This window comes from Oxyura jamaicensis, chromosome 5 (genome assembly GCF_011077185.1).
Source record: "Oxyura jamaicensis isolate SHBP4307 breed ruddy duck chromosome 5, BPBGC_Ojam_1.0, whole genome shotgun sequence".
NCBI classification, from domain to species: Eukaryota; Metazoa; Chordata; class Aves; order Anseriformes; family Anatidae; genus Oxyura; species Oxyura jamaicensis.
Genome location: NC_048897.1, coordinates 16,716,232 through 16,734,388, shown reverse-complemented (window position 1 = coordinate 16,734,388; position 18,157 = coordinate 16,716,232). Strand labels below are relative to the sequence as shown.

The 18,157-nt window shown below is 39.5% G+C and overlaps 1 long non-coding RNA gene across 4 annotated transcripts in view; it reads left to right on the top strand.

The window, feature by feature from the left end:
- The first annotated feature begins 519 nt into the window (after positions 1-519).
- The window catches only part of LOC118168198, a 145,802-nt gene continuing 128,164 nt past the window's right edge, over positions 520-18,157 (top strand). For all 4 annotated transcript variants that reach the window (XR_004751414.1, XR_004751415.1, XR_004751416.1 and 1 more), the window contains exon 1: positions 520-691. This is a non-coding gene — a long non-coding RNA (uncharacterized LOC118168198). The remainder of the gene's footprint in view (positions 692-18,157) is intronic.

Genomic DNA, 18,157 nt, shown 5'->3' with positions numbered 1-18,157 from the left:
CTGCCAGACTTTCTTAGTTGTGCCTCCTACTGCTTCCAGCTTCATTTTTGTTAGCTGAGAAAATACAGAGGTAAAAGATGTCTCGTTGTGAAAACATAACTGGTGACTGGGCATTGCTAAGAACTCGAACTCCTGCCAGTACAGAACAACTGGGACCACAAAGGAGCAAGTGGTCAGGGGATCTTACTCACTGTAATTCTATCATGAGAACAACAAGCCAAACTATCTTACACAAGATCTTCATTTAGTAATTTTAGTCCTTTTTCCTGTTGGCCAGCTTGCTATGAACAGGCTGATTTTTCTGCATTTGTTAACTGTTTGTAGCTGTTGAATGATGACTGTGTCCTGTACTGAAGACAGGCTTCAGGTGAGTGTTCACCTACTGATGTGACACCCCTAGTTAATGGGTTATTTAGGAGCTGTTTACAGTAGTTACTCACTCACCATGAGTTACAGGTTTGGCTGGTAAAGCTGTAAGGTAATGTAGTGGAGCTTCCACATTTACAGTATTTTGTCTTGCCCTTACCCTGTCGAAGAAGTGAAGACAAATATGAAGGAGTGAAAGAGTTTTCATTTAAGTTTATTCATGTCAGCTTACGCCAGTCACAGCTGCTAGATTGTTTTGAAAACATGAAGGGAATGAGAGACTGAAAGTGACATGTCCGTGGTGTTGCATCATTGCATGTGAAAGGTGAGTTTTGAATTCCAGGAAACCATTTTATGTTATATTAAAATAGCAGTGTCTACAGATTTGAATAAAAGTACTTTGTTTGTTCTTGGTTTTTGTGTTTACTTTATAAAAAGAATGTAAAATATCTGATCTATAGTGAAAAAAGTGATGAGAATATATTTCAGGAAGAAATACAAACGGAAGGAAATCTCTGACTTTATTTTTGTGCATAGGAAGCGGGATCAAGCCCTTTATCTGACATGTACAAATCTGCACATAAAACAGATGGTAGTAAGCAAAAGAGTGAATGAGTAGGTGTATCGAGATTGTTGAGAACTAGCATTTCATCAAAGACAAGTTGTTAGACAAATTGTACCAAGAGCAGCAGTGGGAGTTTTTCTTTCTGTGTGGTTCAATGAACTAGCAAGAGAAGGATCAAAAATGCTTCTGTCATTCCAAGATTCCTGTCTTGGATGGACCATTTTTCACTGGCAAGCAGCTGGTAGAGAAGGGAAGGAGATGAGAGAGCACTGAACACAGGAATAGGGAAATAAATAAATGGGAAGATTAAGAAAGGAGAGGAGGGGACTAAAAGAAAGGTGGGAGAGGGGAAAAAGATGCTTCAAATGGGGAAAAAAACTAACAGATGGAGCCCCAGTGGAACTGGTCTGCCAAAGTGCCCATGTTTTCTGAAGTTACTTTCATCACCGTGCTGAGTTTGCATCTTCTCTTGTGTGGTCCTGACTGCCTTATGAATTGTGTTTTGGGGACTCAGAGGCTTTCAACAGAGGTCAGTGGAGCCATGGGGATTTGCATTAGCTGAGGACCCCTCCCATGAGTTATGAAACATATAATCACTGGGATTTAATCTTGAGAGGTTATTACAACGTAAAAACATCCTTCAGAGACCTCTGGGATTAAAATAAGATGTTACCACTGTTTACAGGGACCATGCTAAAGTATTAGTAGAACTCAGAAAACAGAGCAAGGTCAGATCTGTAGGAGGTGTTTTCTTGCTTAAGCTTGTGGTATGTTGTTGCAAAATTGCATACAATCTAGTGAGAAAAGCATGTTTCACTGTAGTGCACATAGTTACTGTAGAGCAACAAACAGCATAAATCCAGGTGACACAGCCCTATGCTGGTTAGTGTTAAATATGCGCAGTGCCCTGTGAGCACGGTTACTGTACCACATATCAACATCTATGATGCATTAAGTCCTTTTGGGGAAACAAAGGAGCATCTGTCCAACAGGTACAGATGCAAAGACATGTAGAAACCCCCTTTTAGGTCTAGCAAAGCTCTGAGTCCTCCACTCCTTCTCTGCCAGGTCCCCTTTTCTCCTCTGGCATAGTGAAAGTGGCCCTATCCCATTGGTTTAATGAGGCAGTGAATACAGAATAGATAGCAATCGGGGCCTTGGTTTTCAAAACTCCTTTTCCTCGTGTCTGTTTTTTCATTCATGAGCAACTTGCCCAAAAAGTGGCTTGACATTTATTCGTTATATTATACAAAATGGTAAGTAAGGACAAATCACAGAAGGGAGAAATTTTGCCTGATTTAAGGCTGTTTTTTCATCCCCAAGATGCTTAAAATGATAGAATTGAATAAATACTGATGGTTCCATATGAGCTACTGTCTCCAGCTAAATTGTTCTTCCTGGCTGCTGCCCAGGTGTTGTGTGTGTGATGCATAGCAAAAGGAAGGGCTGAGTGCAGAATGAGCCCCAGCTGGCTGCCGTCATTCCTGGGGGGTGCAGGAGGGAGCTGAGCTGGGCGGGGGGCAGCTGTACTTGGAGGTATGGATTACTGCCTTCTGCAGCAGCTGGGTGACCGGTGTCCGGGAGAGCCTCCCTATGGGTGAGCTGAGGTGAGACCTTTTTTCAGAGGGAAGGAGGAAGCTTAGCTGAGAGGAAGCGCTTTGTTTTCTTAGTGCTGGTCTCTGGCTTGGTTATTGGTTTGTATGTCTGTGTTTGGTTGAGTTTGGGCCTACATCATTTTCACATTTCTCCAATTATAAGGGTTGTCTTGCCTCCTGGAGCTATTCTAGGCTGGGATGTGGGCAGCAAGTTCAAGGTTTACCTGGATCCTGGCTGTCCATGCTTCAGGATGGCTTCTTTAGCTCATCTATGTGGCCTGCAGTTACATGACATGGTTCTCGCTGGCCTGAAAAGCAGCCGTGGTTGCTTGGGTGGGGCTTGTTACTCACTGCTGAGCTGGAAGGCTGCTGAGGTGCTTTCACTGAACTGGGAGGAGACTGGAGAGGGGTTGGTCATCCCTTGTGGATGTGGAAAAGTGAAATTTGCTCTGCAAGCAAATTCCACTTTTCTTCTCCTGTCAGAAGCTAGAACTTAGGATACAAAGAATATTTGTGGCTCTTCGTATGAGTGATACAGATTTCATTGTTAATTACTTTTTGATGTCTTTTTGTTTTGGAGTCTTTATCACGGGTCTTTTATCAACTTGATTTCCTGAGAGCTGAGCACCCAGATTGTCAAGAAGTCAGGTTATGTTCCTAAAACTCTCTTGTATGATTTGCTTTCTTAGATATTCCACCTGCCTCAGTCATATAGTGCAGGGCAGAATGGCTGCTGTACAGCAAAGTATTGCTGCCTCTGGAGAGAGGTCCTGGTTCTCATTCTTTCTGTAAACGTTGATGTGTAGGTAGCTAATTGTTGTGCTTCGAACTGATTTCCACCCATTCCATCCACCTGCCCAGATACAATTTAACTGCTTGTTTTAGCAGATCTTTGAGCTCATTCCCCTAAATTCTTCTATTTGTAGGAAGCTTTAAGTGGTGCAGCTGTCCGGTACCCATTTCTTTAGATTGACATCATTTGTAAATAAAGTCAAGATAAGAGAGGAAATTAGACTTGGAGAAATAAAATACCAGTTGTTGTTGGCTTATGGCAAAAGAAGAGCTAAAAACAAAATGTTTTAATCAACAAGAAACCACGTGTGGGTGGGAATTGTAGTAAAATGGCAATGCTTAGTACCCAGAACTTGCACAAAGATGTTTGAGTCCACTCCTGAGAAGGAGCAATAAAATGCTCTTAGCAGTATCTGGTGAAGAAGCTGAACTAACAATTCTGCTGGCTTAATATCTCTGGACCTTGCTCCCGTTTTTAAGGCTGTGGTGCCCTTTTAGTTGATGAGCATAAGGAGTCTCATTTTTAAACAAAGGGGCTGTAAGGAATAAGATTGACAGCATAGCTCAGGCTGGAAGGGGTGTAGAAAGTTCTCTAGTCTAACCTGCTGCTCAAAGCAGGCTTGCTTTGAGGTCAGGTACCTCAGAACTTTACCCATTCTCCTCATATCAGCAAGTTGTAAAATAAAAATGTACTTTATTTTTTTTAAAGAAAGTTTGGTATTTTGGGCACAAGTGGAGTCAAGTGCCAGACAATGCTTTGCCAAGGTGCTTGTGAAGACAATGGTTTCATAGCACTTTTTTTTTTTTTGAAGACTGCAAATAACTCCATATTAATATGTAGAAGGAAGACCTAGTGTTTTCAGAGAACTGGAGAAATTGTACATAAGTGCACATGAGAGAGGCTTCCTTACACTATTGCATAATCCAGACAAGGTTTGTAATTAGATACCCTGTTTATGCTCATTATTAGGTTGTGCTTACCAAAAAGTATACATCTGTGCAAAGAATTTGTAGAGGTTTGGACTGTGACAATTTAGGTCCTCCAAAATTCTCATCATTCAGGTATCTTTGTGCTCAGTGCAGGAAATAGTTTTTTGGAAAGTTGTCTTTTCATTTCATATAACTCCTCAAAATGGTGATTCACTAAATAAAAGTGAGTACACAGTGAGTGCACTGAATGGCATGTAAACAAGGTATTTTTGCATGCATTACTGTGAAGCAAAATAGAAGTTTATATGTTTAAACCCTAGTAAAGCATGCAATAGGAATGTTAAACAGCAAAAAGAGCACTTCAGGGACAAATAGATGACACATCTAGGCTTGTGATGTGTATGCTAAGTATACTGTTATGTGTCACAGACACTGAAGCAGCCCTATGCTGATTTTTTCCAATCAGTGCTTTATCAAAGTTGTCCTTTTTTGGTTTTCACTGCTGGTTCATCTCCTACAGCTAGACATCAGATTCTGGCAGCTTTTGTATCTTTGCACAAAGGCTGCAGCAACTTTGATTCCAGTTCCTTGACCATGGTCTGTCATCCCTGCTGGATCCAGCCTGACGGAACTCCTAGAGGAACAGGCAAAATAAACACTGCTATTTCATCTAGAAAGCATGGTCCATTAATGCAGTGCTTTCCCCTCATGTTTTCTGGAAGGTATATGGCTTCTCTAGATCCTACTTTGGAATAGATGCTATGTGTTCTCTTTCTCAACCTTCTATTTTTTTTTTTCTTTCCTGTTTAAAAACAGGAGGAAGTACACACATGTCTTTGTAACAAATATCTTCTTACTGAAGTTGTTGTTACATCTCTCATTGTAGATACAGAAAGAGAAAGGAGCAAGGCAAAGCAGCAGGGACTCACAAGGACAAAAAACAAGTGTTTTCTGGGTTGTAAAAACAAATCCATTAAACGCTAGTGAGCTCCAGCCATGCAGGAAAAACTGCAAAAATCCACTACTTGTAGAGGTGGGAAGCCAGAAACTTTGTTAGAACTTTCTCTAGTACAAATTGATCTTATTTTATTAGTACGTCTTTAGGCTAAAGTATAGGACTGGGTAGATCTTCACAGTAGAACAACCCACTGATATTCAGTGGCTGAGATGCAATAAATAAAAATAAAATTATACATTAATTTATAATGATATTTTATTTATAATAAAATTATAAATGAAATGTTAGAAAAGGTTTTAATCCAGAATGTGTCCATTCTCCTTTTTGTTTAAAAAATAAATGGAAAACTTCTCATAATCTGTTCACTATCCTTCTGTTATTTAAAAAATATCTTGATGGCTAAAAAATAGAAAAGGTGTTTTTGTTGTTTTTCCATAACAATCCTTTTTTTTTTTTTTTCCAAAAAAAAAAAAAAAAGATTGACTTATTATTACTGGATTTCCTGTGGCCTGCCTAAAAATTCCCCAACCTGCCTGTAGCAAATCAGTCAGAGATGCATCCTGGATGCAAAGACAAAGAAAGTCCTGGCTTCAATTTCCTACTACTCAAATGTGAAGGTGCTAGTGAGAGTTCAAACAGTGTGGAGACACTGCTGGTGGAATGCTTCACTCCTCACCCTGAGGGGTGAGACTAACCCTTATCTTGAAGATGCAACAGATAATGCAAATGATGAATCATAATGTTCAGACTATCTTAGAGATAAGCCAAAAAAAAAAAGAAAAAAAGAAAAATGCAATCAAAAATTAGTTTTACAGATCTACCTTCTTTTCTACTCCACAGCTTACTTGTGATCTTTTGTTTTTGAGGTCATTTGTAGTCAGTGTTTTTTTTCCCTATTTTGGCATTCAGGTCTTTGTTTAATTTTGACAGTCAAATTTTATATAACTTGATTACAGCAGCTTCAGTAAACAAAGCTTATACCTTATTAATTGGTTCTTCTTGATCTCCTACTCTTGCAATAGTGTTTTAAAACAAATAACCCTAATACTGTCATTATACATAAAAGGGACAGAACTCTGTAGTGATGGTGGCAGTATTAAGTTAAATCTGCAACAGCTGCTCTGTCTCTCTGTGAAGTTATGGGATAAACTGAACTAACCTTCACCCTGCGATTCTTCCACTTATGAAATGCAACCAGCAGCAGAGGACAGAGAATTGGAGCAATATTACCATATAATTATTCCTTAATAAGTATCAGGTACATTTGGGGTAAAATAGTATGTTTTGATACTTGAATTTTCTTTACTTTTCCTTCCTTTCATCTGACAAAGATCAAATAATGAGAGGGATTGGTTGGTTGCATTGGTTATTTCTTCACTCACTTTCAGGAAAAAAGTCAAAGCTGAGTTTTTTTTTTATTATTATTATTATTATTTCATCTGTCTGTAATCAGAGAGACTGTCCTTCTCTAATCTGCTTAATGGAGTTGCAGTACCTTTGCAGAAATAATCATTGGGCACTGTATTCATCATTTCTTCTTTGCGTGTGGGAGGCTGCAGTAGTTCGCCCTTTTCAGAATACCCAAAACATTACAGAATTTTACCTAGTTTTTGGTTTTGCTTGCTAATGTGGGATAAAATAACCAGCAGAAGTCACAGGAGAAAGGGAAAAAATCAGATTACAGAACACTGATTTAATAAGGATGTGAAAGCCAAAGAGCTGAATTGTGAAAGGCTCTTGGACCTATTAGTTTGAGCACTGCCAGTACCCTACACTAAGATCTAAATAAAGCCTGTCTGATAGTTAGACATGGCAGTCTGGAAAGGAAAACCTCAAATTAGACTTGAGGATAATAGGTAAGAATCCTGCCTGGAGAGCAAACAAACAAGAAAGGAAGAGAATTTTCAAGTACCTGGGTGTTGATTTGAAAGGCTAATAATGTGACAAACCAGGGATACTTTTTTTTTCATGTTCTGTTTTCTAGTTCACTAGTAGAATCTGTCATACCTTGCTTCTCACCTGTAAACTTCTTTCCACGGGTTCAGATTTCCAGTTTTTTAATTACTGCAGGATAAATTCCACTGAGGTTGCACAGGTTTGAAGCCCGTACCTTCTCAGGACCATTTGTCCCTGCTGTGTTGAATAGATTAGGTGATACATGGTAGCAAAGTGCTGTGGGGGTTGCTTTGTTTTATGAAGTAGATAAGTTGCATCGTAGATGAATATTCAACATGAGCTGACTGTTTCCACACTGCATTAAAACAACATCCCTTTGGAAGATATTATTAGAATGTCCTTTTTAATATTTACCAGAGCAGAATACTATGAAATAATATGAAGAAAGAGTGGAAGTTTTATAAACTGTCTGTCTTTGTTACAGACTCTAATCTCTTGATTTTATTTTTGAGGATTTTTCTCATTTGTTCCCTTCTGGAATCATTTGATCGTCATGATAGATGTATCCCAAGCTTCCTTGCTTCATTATTTCCATTGTAACATAGTCAAAAGTGAGTCTCCAGAGACACGTATACTCTGGGACAACTTTTAAAAAATATTGTTAAGACGTCAACTTTTTTTTTTAATCCGTTCTCCTGGCCCAGATCCATGGCAATATTTGCTCTGCAGTACACTCTGAAGTGTTAGCCTTTGTAGGTGTGAATTTTCGTGCAGTCTCAAGCACTGGAATGAATTTAATATGCATAGTGATGTTCCTTTCATCAGAGTGGGCAGCAGCCTGGATGAGTTAAAGGGAAGGCATGTATGGTAGTGTGCTGTACGTCATAGGAAGCTTCTACATATAAGGCCACAGTTCCGGTGGAAGCAGAGTATCTGTAGAAAAACACTGCAAATAAGTAACCCAATGTTGAATCTTTGAGCATTCCCAGATTACATCTGTATGTTGTCCAGCAAACAATTGGCCTACACATTTCCCTGAAATATGGAGATTCTTTGTCTGTGCAGTCATGCCTTGGCTGATAGGAGGCTTCCTGCGAAATCTGTAAATCATCAGTACTGAGATAACAAAAAGAAAACCTAAGAGGATTATTTAAGTTAGCTACGTAGAAATATGCCTTCTCCCAAACAGGACACCTCCCTAGAGCATTAATGCACTTCTATACAATATTACAGCTGTTGTACTGGATCAGAAATAGTGACCGAGGAACTGGCAGGAATAAAAAGGGACGGGTAATGGTTTGACTGCTTGTCGTTCGTAAGTAGCAGCTGTGTTTCCTTTTCCTTCAGTAACATGTTGTTTTCCAAATCAACTCATTAAATTCCATCTTCTGCCTGATTGTTTTACAGATTCCTTTGCCCCCTGGGGCAGTGCCAACAAACCGACCGGTGCCTAGCTCAGACTCAGTTCTCAGCTGGCAGCAATTGCTGTTCTTCATGCCAGGCTCAGAAGACCAAACAGTTGTTGTACTCCCCTCTTACCCTGGGGACAAAACCTGTCTGCTCAGAGATAGTAAAGGCAATGAGATGTCTCGGGGGAAACCTGTGCTGTTGCTTTCTATGTTATCACTAGAGAAGACTTCGGCCTGCAGTGCTGGTAGTCCAGATCCTTTCATTAACATTCAATTAAGAGATTACTCATATAAAACAGAAGAAAACATTAGTTGTGAAGTCCTTTGGATCTAAAAGTTTTAGCTGAAGCCAAGTCGATGGACTAGCAGCAGAAATACTGTGGTAAATTCTGTGCCACCACATTTGTCACCCCAAATGTCACAGGAATAAGTGTGTTGACAGATGAGCTGCAGAAAGTCTTGCTTGGTGGTTTGAGAAATTATTGCCCTAGTGCTCCCATTGCCTGCTGGAGGTTGCTGTTTCCGTAATGGGGTCAGTGGGAGAGAATGATCTATTTCTGCAGCTTGGAAGAGACAGCCAGACTTTGCAACATGAAGGCTGAAGCGTGCTTGTTCTGTCCTACCACTTGCTATGAAAAGACTACTGAAATGAGGCTGAAGCTTGATCTGCCAGTGCTCATCTGTTTAGGTAGTGTTGTGTCTGGATCAAGTGGAATGAGGTGGCAACAGGAGTCCCTTTGCTTTGCCTAGATCTTCTTGCTCTCCTCTTACCTCAACTGGTACATCTGCACAAGTGCTAGAGCAGTGAAATGCCTGGTGTAGCCACAAACTCCCTGTAGGTTTCATATTAGAGAAATTTTCACTGAATACTGTCTTTGGGCATAAGCAAAGTAAGCGGATGCCAAGGGTATGAGCCTGCTGGGAGCAGTTGCTGTCATTTGGGCTATAACAACACCATAGGGTGGTATGGGCTTGGGGGATAGTGGCTGGAAAGCTGCCCAGCAGAAAAGGACCTGGAGTGCTGGTCAGCAGGCAGCTGAACTGGAGCCAGAAGTGTGCCCGGGAGGTCAGGAAGGCCAATGGCATCCTGGTCTGCATCAGAAATAGTGTGGCCAGCAGGACTGGGGAAGTGATTTTTCTCTGGTATGTGCACTGCTGAGACTGCACTTTGAATATTGCCTTTGGTTTTGGGTCCATCACTACAAGAAAGATATTAAGTTGCTTGACTGCATGCAGAGAAGAGCAATGAAGCTGGTGAAGGGACCAGAAAGCAAGAGTTATGAGGAGTGACTCAGAGAAGTGGGGCTACTTAGTCTGGAGAAGAGGAGGCTGAGGGAAGACCTCATCTTTCTCTACACGTACCTGAAAGGAAGCTGCAGCAAGGTGGATGTCAGTCTCTTAGGTGACAAGGGATAGGATGCAAGGAAATAGCCTCAAGTTGTGCCAGGGGAGGTTTAGACTGGATATTGAGAAGAATTTCTTCATGGAGAGGGTGGTCAAGCATTGGAATGAGCTGCCCAGGGCAGCAGTGTTGTCCCCATCCATGGAGGTATTAAAGAGATGTTCCTAAGCACCACATCCACACAAGGTTTAGCAGCAGTTAGATGGATAGTTGGACTTGGTGGTCTTGAAGGTCTTTTCCAACCTAGGTGATTCTATCTCTTAAGACTGAGAAACTATTACAGTGATTACTTGGATTTTTGTGAAGAACTACATTTCTACTGAAAATTAGAGTCTTCAGTATTCCTCTTGTTCTACAGTATCTAATTCTTACAACTTCTGTATTTTGGGAAAGTCCACCAGACTTGTCTGCATGCAATTGTGCTTATGTGGAGCTATTCCATGGAAAGGTTCATGGCAGTTTATTAAAATATTGCTTAATAATATCATGATGCTGTGATGATTCAGGTCTTTCTGTTTGCAGTTAGTAGGATATTCTTTTTAAGTGATAGGTATGATAGAATGACTTTCTGAATTCCTGGGTGTGGATTATTATAGCTATGATTTTTTTTTAAAATAAATCAAGAAATCCTTTACCTGAGGCTAAAATAATGTTGTGTAGACAGTGTGACCTCAGAAAACCTTTGTTCTAAAAAAAATAGACAAGGCTGTGGAGAGTCATCCTCCCCCCCCTCCCCCCCTTCCCCCCCGATTCTGCTTATTATCACTGATTACTGTTAGTCATTAATGAACAACAAGAACTTTCCCAATGCTTAGCTTAAGCTGTTGAATATGTTGACTCAGCTGTGTTGAATGCATCATGTCGTGACTTATCCATATTATATATAAATGTATATTTGGGATTCCTTATGCATGAATAATCATTGATGAACTCTGTAACTGAATGGTATGGCTGTGGAAAGAAAACTTCCGATTCATTGTCTTTAGGACCTGGACTTCACCTGTGAATGACCACATTATAAAAATGTGGTTGTAAATAAATTTATTTTTGAAGGCTCTGCTTCTTTTTATTCATCAGAGTCCATTTCACACTAATATTTCAGAGCTATACCTTTATTTATATTGCCACCTTGCTCCAGAACTGCTTAGTGTGAAGTCAAATAATTAGTAAGGGCTACAGAGAGACTTTTCATGCTAGCAGTGTAAACAAGACTCCAGGACCATCACCTTCCCATGTGAGAAAAGCCTTTAAGAGACTCTTTGAAGGCCAGGTTCCTAGCTTGTGTGGCAATATGCCTATTAGAAATGGCTGAATTGGTCAGTAGCCATCTATGTCTATATGCCTGCTCCAACTTAGGAGGTTCATTATGTAACAGATCCTGTGTTCAGTTCCCTTCTCTGAACTACCTCACTTACTGATTTACAGCATGCAGCTTGGTGGCTGGTGACTTCTTCCTCCACTAACTGTGCCAACATCATTTCAGATGGTTGCGAGGATGTCTGAAGTGACATGTCCCTTTGAATGGCTATTCTTGCCTCTGGATTGGAACATGTTCAGTCTTATTGTATTGATTTTTTTTCTGCCTGTATTATTTACTGAAATAACTTCTCAAGGTATAGAAAATGCCTAAATTCTTACAAGAATCTCAGTGTATTGGAAAATCTGTTTCTATCACATAGGAAAAAAACAGCCCCAGCTTAGGAAGGCTAGAGTGAGGGGAGGTTGGTTAAAATCACTGAATATTCTGTGACCTGTAGTAAACTGAGGCTGTGATTAATTGCCCAAATTCTCTCCAATATCCAACTCATCCTTTTTTCTTGCCTAACCAAAGCGTAAAACTTCTATTTCCCAGAAGTGAAGTATTCTTTAATCCAGTTATGTGAACAACATTGATTCCATTGGCTTGTTTAAAAACATAAATAAATTCCAGGAGCAACTAATTAAGGAAGGTCATCAGAGGAGTAGTGCCTTAGCGCACACTCTGGAGAAGTTTCAGACCTTCCCTCTTTGTGGTTTGGGGCGGCTGGAGGAATCTGGCATGCACATGGTGTGGCGCTCAGCCGTGTCTGTCCGACAGAGGTAGTGGAGAGGCCAAGAGAGCCTAGAAAGAATGACAAAGCAGGATGAGTGTACCAAATGTCTAAAAGATGGCTTGCACGTGCTCTCACCATAGGAGAATGTTAGATGCCATCTCATGTCCCGTTACAAATTATTTGTTGCTCTTATGGGAAAACTTTACAGTACAAGAGAATTCTGGAACTTTGATCTCATTTCTCCTTCACTTCTTTCTTTTTATGTGAGTTTTGTTCTTGTGTGTTAAGAGCTTTGAGTAAAAGTGAATGCTGTTCTTGTGTCTGGTCTCTTCAAGAGAGTAACAAAAGTCCTATTTGCTTTGGCGTCAGCACCTTTGCCTTTATTTGAATTGTTTCACATTTTGCAGTGTAAGGGAGAAATCTTCATTTTGCCAGGATTGTTGTTAAATCCACGTTTATTTGCAGGATATATGTTGCATACTTTAAGTAGCCTTTTTTTCAATTGTTAAAATTGTTGGTCTGGGTAGACAACTGCTGTTGTCCTTTTTTTTTTTTTGTATAAGTCCATGAGTTTTGTGAAATTCCTGTTTGAAAAGCATAAAACAGGAAGAGAAGATTCAGATACCAAGGAAAATTGGAAGGTACTTTCTGTGTTGTACTGTTTTGTATTTGGAGGGAACAACTCTCTCTCCTTAAATTCACTCATAAGCTCCAGTAACTTGTTGTCAGCTAGCAGACGAGTCTGATTTAGTGCTTGTTTGCATTCATGACAGTTGTGTAAAAACTAAAGAGGTGCAATTTTTTGCTTTAATGACAGTATAGTATTCACCCTCTTATACTAGTGTTCCTTTGCTGTATGTTCCTAATTATAAGAAAAAGAAAAAACAGGCCTATTGCTGTTTTCCTTTAACCTTTTGGCAGTCTGATCTAAATGCAGACATAAGAGAAGATTTTGATGTGACCAAGAGTGTTTGATTGTCTAAATTCCATGGTAGCAAGTGTCCAATAGTTTTTTGATTTCCAGACCATGAAGATGGGAAGTTGTCTCTAAGCTACCATCTGGCATATACCATATATATGCAATACTGAATGTGCAGGTGGTGCCGTATGATGGCAGCCAGAAATAGGTGTCTGTCATTTCTTCTGTGACTTAGTTATAATAAGATGGCAATTTCATACAAATGTAGTACCATCACAAGACACAGATGAAGGCAGTCATCACAGCTGGCATGATTTTTTCTACTGTTTTATAAACTTTTAGTTTCTCAGATAAAAAAACAGCAAGCCTGCTCCCTTACTTGTAAGTCTCTGTTCTTATGTTGTCCCCAGGTTGTTTCCCTTTTTGAATGAAAATGAAACTTTCCTGATTGCATTGGGGATAAAAGCCTTTTGATAAAACTATTAAAACGATGTATGGCAGACTATTTAAGTGTTATTTCTTTTAGTTATGAAATTAATTCCTTTCAAAGCAAGGAGACAAACATCTCTGAATAGGTCTTTCAGATTTGTTCATCTTTATATATATATATTTGTCTATATAACAAAAATTGTTATATAGATGAATATAAATGTTGAGTAGTATCTTTGCAGAAGGTACAGGGACCCTTCCAGGTAAACAGGGTACCAGTACTGTCAAATGGAGATGATTCCAGTCTAGAAACATTGCCCAGTTTAAATAGTTTAAGCGTTGTGCTTGTGACTCAAGATGGACAGTTAGGAAGAAGATATAAGTTATTATAATTTCATTAGTGATGCTATGCCAGCTTAATCCATGGAACAGTCTTCTCTAACTATCTCTGTCTCTACCATAACTCACTAACTGGGAAAGTAAGAACATTAAGTCTTCATGTAGAAGAACAGACAAAAGGAAAGAGTTTAATGTAAGGTTATGTTACATCAGTTGTCAGAGCATTCATCGATTAAATGAGCCATGGCTTCTTTTATTCTGTACTACTGTATTCTGTATTGAGTTTCTGGAGTGCCTAAGAGCTACAAACAATGCTCCTCAACTAATTGGTCTAAAAGGGACTTAAGCATTTCTGAGTAACAGCAGCAGCCTGCTCTGGTGGATCTCAATATTTCATTAGTCTTCTAACTTTCCGTAGCGATTCAGATCTGAGATCGCTTTACAGCAATACATATCTGGTGGATGGCTGCCACTGTTCCTATTCAACAAATGGCACATGGCACTGATGTTAATTGATTCATTCTAGGCCATGCATTAAAAGCCCAACTGTACTTCTCTTTGATCAGAGGAGACCGGTTATGACAGTGTTTGCAGAATCAAATATTCTTCGCCTTTTGTAAGGTGGGCATGGTTTTTGGCAGGCCCTACAGCAACTTTAGAACTGAAGACCATTGGTCAAGTTTTCCAGAACTGTAAATCAGTACAGCCTGACTGAGGTCTTAACTGGTGTTTTTCCTTCATTTAGACTGTTAATTTTCTTGCATATATTTCATAGCATGTTATACTCCTGACAGTCAGCATGGAACAGCAAAGGTTATTGTAATGGAGTTGATAGGCCCTCTGCCCTGTATGATCATTGCACAGTGAAGTTGTATTGCATGCATAATATCTAGCAGTTTAATATGTTTTTTAGCATCTGGATGTTTGCTCTTTTTTGAGGAATTTCAGGGAAAAGAAGCCCTGAGAGTAGATCTGAAATAAAAGTAAAGAAAGAAGGAAAATCAAAAGCTTTTTTTAGCTTTCTTTCCAGGAGCTTGTCAATTAATCTTCCTATCAAATTCAGACTTATTTTTAAACTTGTGGTTTCTTGTCTGCATCCCACTCCGCAAAAGGAATTTAATCTGCCCACGTCTCACTTATATTTAGAGACATGGATCTTAACCAGCAACCTTTTTTTTTTTTTTTTTTTTTTTATGGTGAGATTGGAGTCTGGACCTTGATCACAAGTCAGTTGTATGTCTTTCATATGAATCTCTCTAAAGAGAGTTAAACCAAAACAGCTCTGCGTGAGGGACAATGTTAGGAAATACACTGAAGGAAGCCACAGTCCAGCATGGGAGTCAGGCGAGTGGGCTAGAAGATTGTCCTTTCTCCTCTTCTTTCTTGAGGGGAGTTCTAAATCCCCAATCTAAAGTTGAAGCTTTGGCCGTTGTCTCTTTGTCCGCCTACTTTCTAATTATTTTTTGCTGGGGGGTAATTAACTTACTAATTAATGTATTTATTCAGAAGAGATCTGGGATTGAAGATTCCTGTGTGAAGGGAAGCTAATGAGAGAGAGAAGTCTCCTGTTCTGCTTCCCTAACTTATTTCACTTTTTCTACATTAGTATCCAAAAGCAGCTTCTCTCATAAGTCAAAGGGGAAATTCCCCTTGCCACAAAACATTTTTGTAGCCTGTGTTCCAAACTTGTGCTTGGTAGCATTTTGACAGACAAACTGCAGAGGAGTGAGAAAGTTGGGCTGTATAGCTTGGGAGAAACAGTAAACGCTGGGGGTGGTGGGGAATTTCCAGCATGGAGACTGTTTTGCCTTTAGTCATGGAAAGGAGTTTTACTCTTTTGGAGTATAAATAAGAGGCAGTATTTGAACCTAGACTGAGTAGCGATATAGGAGGTAGCTATTATATAGATTTAAAAAAGATGTCAAAAGATAGTCCTCATAAAATGATTATTTTGGGTGGCTAGATAGTTTAAAAATGTAACAGTAATATATATTTGAATAACATAGAACCTAATATATTTAGTTGTTTATATGAATAGAATCACCTTAGAATTTGGTTCTATAATATGGTAGATGTGTTGCATATAAATGTTCAAAGTTTAATTTTAATCATACACAGATTGAAAAATGGGTGATAGGGCAGGCCTGTCTTATAAAGATGTACAAGAAAATTTGGGTCAAAAAGGACCTAATGAGGTCTCTATTCCAACCTTCTGCTCAAAGTAGGGTCAACTATGGGGTCAGTAACAAAGTTTCTCAGAGCTTCATCCATTCTTGTCTGCAGCCTTGGAGGCTTTGAAGACAGTGCAACCTCTCTGGATAACCAGCTTTTCTAGGTCCTTGTTTTTGTTGAACTATATTTCTTGCTCTTTCCCTATGCAGGGCATAAATTATTCCTTTTGCTTATTTAAAAATTTTTTGATTTAATGTCTATTTATGTAATTCCTGCTTCATTGCTTGTTTTTGGCCAACAAATTGTCTCCTGCATGCTGATATTCTCAAGTATGAGCTACTGCACTCTCTCTTCCACTCTACGGTGAATGTACTGGGGGGAGGGCTGGGTGTGAGATCTATTGTCTGATACTTGGCTTACAGACCCTTATCTCTTCTAGAATGTCCATGACAATAAATTGCTATACTTGCTTCTGGATTCTCCCATTGGCAGAAATGGTTTTATGGCAGTTCAGAAAGATTTCACTTGTCCTTTTACTCAGTCTGCAGGATGCACACAAGCAGTCTGTCCCTTGCCTCCCATTTTTCAACAGCCTGGGCATGGACTTACAGATTGATATTGCAGATGTCTCACATTCTGAACTGGCCAGCAGTACCGTGAAAACTTTTCATGGGAATCGAATAATGGCTCAACTTGATCAGCCTGTGACCAAGCCTTTCATGTGTCTCCATGTGGATCATAGATGTAACGGCATGTAATAAAACCTAACTGTGATCTCAGACCATCTTTCTGATCCTGTTGGAAATAGAAGGCAGCAAGTCCACCCTGGCTCATCAAGTCAACTTATGCTCTACGAGGATTCGTCTAAGGCCTAGAGTCACCTTCATTAGGAACTCAAATGGTCAGCTCTAAAGATGTCATTACATCACATTTCCCCACACACATTTTCTTTACCTTTCATGGTGTCTATATTTGGGTCCAGCTCCTTTCTGTTTTTCTGCCTTTGCCATACTTCATTTTTCCAAGTCAACACTCTACACCAGAAACAACTGTGAGGCTCTAATGACTGAAATACAGCGAAAATCTGGGCTAGGGAGAAAAAAAGTTAGCTGTGATATTTTTTTCTCTTGGTGCCCTGGTTGTCTCTGTAAGTGTCTCAGTCTCAGAATGACAGTGGGCTCATGCCAGAGATCCAAAAGTTAGCAGTGCCACTTTTTGTTCTGTTTAGTTTCCATGATTTAGGCAGTGCTATGTAATATCATGTGGTGCTTACCAGAACTCCAGTGAGTGCAGAAGATTAACTCTGGGGACACACAGTGAGGAACTTCATTGCAACTCCTGTGACTGCCTTGCATAATGCTGGGTGAAACCTTGTTCCTGTGAATGGTCCTTCATCACGCAAGAGCTTTGCCTAGCTAGTGAGGAAGCTTGGGAATCTCTTCTAATTTGTCTGTATTATCTGTTGTTGGGAGGCTTAAATGTGCTACAACAGTAAACTTTTTGCCTCTGCTGAGAAGACTTTAAAATATAGAAACTGGAAAAGATTGGGAGCAAAAGAGGTATACCTTATGCATATAAAGTATGCATATAAAATTGTGCAAGCTCAGGTTTCATGAGAAAGTTGGCCTGGAATAAGCTAGTTTATAATTACTATATATAAGCAAACAACTGAGCATTTTGCTGATGCTATGAACTTGCTTGACTTGATCTAATATGCTGTATTTTAGTTATAATTTTTCTGTAACTTAAAAGGAATTGCATTTTTCAGTGAAGTTGTCATTCATAAACCTTGTGACTTTACAAGCCATTCCCTATTTTTGGCTAAGGGTTGTGTGGAGGGTGAATGACACATCAGAATGTGATCTACCCTGTACATTCTGTACTCAGAACAAAAACTGCAAAAACTTTCTCTGAGATTGGTTTAAGCTACTCCAAGGAGCTATCAACATGATCAAACAGTAATATGGATACTCCCTTCTGAACCATCTACGTGTTACAGATTAAACTAATGTATTTTAAACAAATAATGCACAATGAAGGCTTTTGACTTGAGATCCCCAGACATGTGCCTTACCTTTGTCCATGAATGATGGCTTGAAGATTCTGGAAGTTTTCCTTACATTGCTCCATTTCTTCTTTTGGAGTGGGAGAGAAGTTGACTTCAAACTGAGTAGCTGAGAACAACCTTTTGGATTTAGTTTGAAATTATTAAGCTTGACTCTTCAAACACCACAGTCTACAATATGAAACAGCAGCATTTCAGCTGGGATTTTTGATCAACTTTACCAGCAAGAACATGGACTTCTTCCCCTTTAGGATGGCCTTTCTTTAGGATTGCACCAGCACTGAAAA